Here is a 6,361-nt window from a genome sequence, read left to right on the forward strand (position 1 = left end):
CTTCAGAAAAAAGTGACTCAAGAAGAAGTAAAATGTTTTCATAACTTTTGGAACGTTTTATTCATTGATCATCAACTACGATCCAATAAACAATAAATGATAGGTCTGTGCAATTGCAAGTCTGTGTACTCAGACAGTTTGTTTGGGTGAACGCTCTGTGGATTGAAAAATATATATTCATTAGTGAAGCTACAGCTATATACACTGCACATATAGTTCACGGTGCACAGCTCCCTTAACCTCCAAGGTATGTGACAATACTGTACTAACACAAGAACTTTAGTCACTGGGGAAAAACTATTTTGTTCCAAAATTTTGAGCATCACATTGTACAATATATTGCATCACTTGTTGGTTTTATGTTTGTTGAAATAGAAACTTTGTGGTGATGGCGCTACGTCCTTTTGCTTTTGTGACTTTTGCTCATCTTTTCGTATATGTTTTTATTGTGTATTTTACATTCATATTCAAATTATCTATGTATTTAAATTAATTAATAACTAAATGGATAAATCAACAAATACACTGATTTCATAAAAAATGAATACATTATTTAAAACAAGTTCCATACAATGTGAAATAAGTTCCATAAGTACATCAATAATTCATGAAAAATGTTTCATTAAAATACCTAAATGAATAAATATCTATATATCTAGATGTGAAGAGAAAGTGACTGTCCGGCAATACAATAAATTGAAAAAAAAAATAAAAATAGAAAAACTTTTTTGACGCTGCTCACAAGTGCCACCTGGTGGTTGTTTGGGTCACTGGTCAAGTCTAAATAAAAGAAACGAGGTGTCTGCCAAAATTACTGTTATGCGTTCTAACAAAGACAGAACCATACATCCGTGGAAGGGATTGAAGTAACAGGTTCAATGTAGCCTAATGTAGCGGAGTAAACTTTCTTCTTCACAAATCTACTCAGGTAAAAGCAAAAAGGATTGTGATTATTCATACTCCACTCCCACAAGTAGAAAATGTCCCATAAGTTACTGCTTACATTATAAACCAAAAATCATTTGTCACAATTTGGTCAACTTTTTATTTTTTAATTAATCTTATATTGGACAATTTCGGCTTGACGTGCTTTTATTTTGAAACAAATTTTTGCTAATTCCCTAAAATTAAAATGTTTTTTGTTTTAAACCACATGCAGAACAACTACAAGTTATGGCACCAGTGTGAATGTGTGTATCTTTAACTTCAAGATCTATGGGTAATTTCAAATATAGTTCCCAATATGTTCATCACAGTGTCATTTTAGTTTTATTTTCCAGGAAATGTTGTTTTTGTTAAAGGTTGTGTATGTAATTTTAATATATTCTACTTGCTGATGCCAACTTGTGGCTGCAATCCTCATTGGCGTTCCTTTTGTTGCGTGTGCAACTATGTGAAATTCTTCGATGCGCTTGAATAAACTCTTCCTTTTTCATCTTTTTGGGGGTTTGGGTTGGCATTTGAAACAGTCCTTTTCTTACTTTCACGATTTTCATCCTAGAATACAAGAAAACCATGAACAAAACTAACAAAAAGAGCCGCAATGATTACTTCAGCCAGAAGATAGCGTCAGTAAGTACAATATATATAAAAGATACATACACCACCTGTAAGTATTGTCTGATCATGTTATACTCACTTTTGCTGTCCAGAATTTACCTTCCATGGATATAAGGTGGTGGTCTGTGGGGGTTTATAAGTTGACATTTCAGTATTTCAGCTGTTATAGAAACAAATTGCTTTGGAATGGCATCCACCAATTTGTTTAATTCTTATTGGGGTAAATTGAAGCCCCATTTGAATTTAAAATTATCATAACTTAAAACCCTAGTATGTAATACTTGATGCCTAGATGACACTGTTGTCTAATGCGACCAAAAACCATTGCCAAGAGCATAGCGTAACAGCAAGATGGCAGACAAACATGGCAGCGGCGTTAAGGTAGTGATTCTGCTATGTAAAAGAAATACAAATTTCTCGACCTAGTATGGAACTTTTGTTGTTTCCTCAGTATTCAAATCACTGTTGTTGTTGTTGTTTTTTTTTTTTACTGAATGAAAGTTTTTTTTTTACCACTCGAAGGCACTATATATTACACATTTTCCCTCTATTATTCCGCTATTATCGTCCATCAGATGTAATCATGACCATATGCTCTGAAACCAATCCTCAAAAATAAAAGATTTGTCCTGTGTAATACATAGCCGTTGTTCCAGATGGCAATGGATTGTGGTTATTAGTTGTGCACAAAAAAAATTCCGGTACAGCAGAATTCGTTTGTGAAAATCAGACAATTAAATTGATAGATTTCCAGAATTGAAATCTCAGATAAGAATAAACTCAATGCTTCCAAAAAAATAGAGTGATCTTAAGCGTCCTTTAGTGTTTAACATGTTGATTGTTTTGAAGCTCAAGGGAAGCAGAAATACACAGACTTGCAAACACTTATAAACCAAACGTGATTGTATACAAAATTTCTGTGTACGAAACATTTGTTGGCCTGGAGAGAGACGGACGGGCCCCACCTGGCTATATTTGGCTGAGACAAACCACAGGAAATTGTGCCCCAGACCCAAGTTTAGATCTGACTGTGATGACTTTTTGAATGTACTGTATTTGTTTATAGTCGATTTTTTTTGTATTCAACATTGAGTTTTTAACATTTTTCCATACAATTCACAATGAGATTTATACATTTTTTCATACAAAATTCAAATAGAAATCCTACTCCAATAATTTCTTGACAAAGTGGAAAGATACGTCCTTTTCCAAATCCCGATTGAGGTTACCACGTGAATTTTTATTTTTCCTGGGACACATCTCATACCAAATGGATGGTTTGGGGTGTCCATCCTCCATTATCGGCACCGCTTATCCTCAGTTGGGTCGTGGGGGTACTGGAGCCCATCCCAGCCATTTTTGGGCAGTGGGCAGGGGACACCCTGAACTGGTTGCCAGCCAGTTGCAGGGCACACATGGAGACTGACAACTCACTCGCTCAGTCACACGTAGGGACAATTTAGACCGGCCAATAAACCTGACATGCATGTTTTTTTTGGAACGTGGGAGGAAACCAGAGTGCCCAGAGGAAACCCACGCAAGCACAGGAAGAACATGCAAACTCCACACAGGAGGTTCGATCTCATGACCTCAGAACTCTGCCGCGGACACGCTAACCACTGCGCCGCCGTGCTGCCTGGTGGGTGTATTTTGGTCAATGGAAATGAAGTTCATTTGCGCTTTTATGTTGATCATGGAAAGGGATTTGCACCAGGCAGTGTCTTATTTGCAAATATATCCAAATTACTGCAACATGCCAGGTGATATTTTTCTTTAGGTCTGTCATAACAAACGAGGGGCAAGTTTAGGTTCTGAGCTTTGGGGATGCTGAGCATCCAGAGAGTGTTGTTAAAACATTTTTTTTCATTTCACTTAAAGTGAATAACATCTAAAATTCAATTATGATAACATTTTACCTAAAATATTTTACTAAAGCCTTTTTATTTTAAGAGGCAGGTTTAATCAAATGAATGTTTGTTTTAAGGCCGTTTTTAGTAGGTAAATTTTCCTTTTTGTAATTTTCTGGTCCTTCGCTCTGAAAATGCTGGTCTACTAGTGATCCCTCGGGACATGGGCAAAGTTCTGCCGGAGGTGTGAATTGAAACTTCTTCTGACTGAAGATTCTGCCAGCCGTTCCCAACAGACCCTCACAACACGCTTGGGTCTGCCGGGTCGGGTCGCCATCTTCCCCCACCATCGAAGCCAACTCACCATCAGGTGGTGATCAGTTGACAGCTCTGCCCCTCTCTTCACCCGAGTGTCCAGAACATGCGGCCGCAGGTCCGACGAAACGACGACAAAGTCGAGCATCGAACTATGGCCTAGGGTGTCCTGGTGCCAAGTGCACATATGGACACCCTTATGTCTGAACATGGTGTTCATTATGGACAAACCATGACGGGCACAGAAGTCCAATAATGAAACACCACTTGGGTTCAGGTCAGGGGGGCCGTTCTTCCCAATCACGCCCCTCCAAGTCTCACTGTCATTGCCCACGTAAGCGTTGAAGTCTCCCAGCAGTACGAGGGACTCCCCAGGGGGCGCGCTCTCAAGCACACCCTCTAAGGACTCTAAGAAGGGTGGGTACTCCGAACTGCTATTTGGTGCGTAAGCACAAACAACAGTCAGGACCCGTCCCCCCACCCGGAGGCGGAGGAAGGCTACCCTCTTGTCTACCGGGGTGAACCCCAACGTACAGGCGCCGAGCTGTGGAGCAACTAAAATGCCCACACCGGCTATGCGCCTCTCACCACGGGCAACTCCAGAGTGGAAGAGAGTCCAACCCCTCTCGAGAGGACTGGTACCAGAGCCCAAGCCGTGCGTGGAGGTGAGTCCGACTATATCTAGTCGGAATTTCTCAACCTCAAGCACCAACTCGGGCTCCTTCCCTGCCAGAGAGGTAACGTTCCATGTCCCAAAAGCCAGTTTCTGTAGCCAGGGATCGTCGTGCCAAGGACCCCTCCCTTGGCCGCTACCCAGCTCTCTACGCACCCGACCCCTTTGGCCCCTCCTACAGGTGGTGAGCCCATGGGAAGAGGGTCCCACGTCGTCCCTTCGGGCTGTGCCTGGCCGGCCCCCGTGGGTAAGGGTCCGGCCACCAGGCACTCGCCAGCGGACGCCACCTCCAGGCCTGGCTCCAGAAGGGGGCCCCGGTAACCCGCATCCGGGCGAGGGAAATCGAGGACCAACGTTTAGTTTCATCATAAGGGGTCTTCTGATCTGCGTTTTGTCTGGCCACTCACCTAGGACCTGTTTGCCATAGGTGACCCTACCAGGGGCTTAAAGCCCCCGACAACATAGCTCCTAGGATCATTGGGGCACCCAAACTCCTCCACCACGATAAGGTAGCAGATCAAGGAGGAGCTTATTCAAATTATTTATTCATTTTCTGCATTAAATTATTGTTGGTAATATACTGATTAGAGGGAGAACCACAAACCTGTCTTTTTCCATTTTTTCCTTTTATACTTCCTTTTTTCCCAACTTCTTTACACAACATAATACTTCGTAATATAATGCATCAAAGCAAGTGAGCCGTTTGAGAGACGGCTCTCTTTAAGGAGTTGAGCCGAAAAAGCCCGTTCTCTAAAAAGAGACGGACTTCCTTTCACTACATAACTACCACATGAAATCAGAGGCTGTAGACGCATGTGCACAGTAGCATCAAACCAGTAGCTACATTTGAAACGGAAAAAAAAACAATACCGAGATAGCGGCGAACTAGTTTTACTTGATTGATTTGCCGTTTCGTGATAGTCGGTGTATACTGGATAGTACCTATAATTGACGAATTTGCTTTTTTCTCAACAGATTTTCTTGTACGTCATACACGTCTTAAAATGTATTATAAACGTACTTTGTAAGGCAAAAACGGACAGGTTGACAGGTATGGGCTGGCAACCAGTTTAGGTTGTCCTCCGCGGACTGCCCAAAGATAGCTCGAATGGGCTCCAGCACCCCAGATAAGTGGTGCAGATAATGGATGGTTGGAAGTTGTGATTGTGAAAATTGCGAGTCAAACCTTTTAATGTGTAAAACAAGCTGTCATTGAGAACGCAAGATATGCTTCTTATCTCTTCTTTCCCCTGTAAAAACAGACAAACTTATCTTCTGGGACAGGGTTACTCAGTGAGATGCCTGTAACACTCATACAGCCTGTTTTTCGATTTTTACTTACACCAAATCGGTGCATCTTTTTGAATGAACTGGGAGATTGTGGAGGTTTTGTCTACTTCCTGCCTGACCATTTTAAAAAGTCATGAAATAAGAATGATGACTTGATTTCCCTTAATTTCAGAGGTTTGCGAAATATTTGAAAATCTTTTGGCATGAAAGGAAACGTAATCTGCTGTTTACGGTAGCATTTTGCTCACAATTACAAACTTGTGTGACGCGTTATTAAGTCAAGTCAAGTCAAAGTCAAATTTATTTATATTGCCCTTAATCACAAAAATGTCTCAAAGGACTGCACAGGATTAGAATGACACAATTACCTGATTTTAAACCAACATGCAGGTGAGGAACAACTCAAAACCTCAGCGTGAGGAAAAAAAGAAACCTTGAGAAGGGACCTCCCAAGTGGTATCCCAGGGTGAATTACATTTCGCATTACAGTACACAAACGTAGTAAACACTAGGTAACATGTTGAAAATTTGTCCGGAAAGTGCATGACAGCAACGACGCCCCCAGCCTGTAAACTAGTCCAGAAAGTCTATGACGGCCACGACGCAGCTTCCCATCTCTGCCAGCTGGTCCATGCAGGCGTTCACATGCTTCAGGTCAAACGCTGGTCCGCTGACT

This window comes from Urocampus carinirostris, chromosome 3, assembly GCF_059441175.1.
Source record: "Urocampus carinirostris isolate Australia breed hairy pipefish chromosome 3, RoL_Ucar_1.0, whole genome shotgun sequence".
Classification (NCBI taxonomy): Eukaryota; Metazoa; Chordata; class Actinopteri; order Syngnathiformes; family Syngnathidae; genus Urocampus; species Urocampus carinirostris.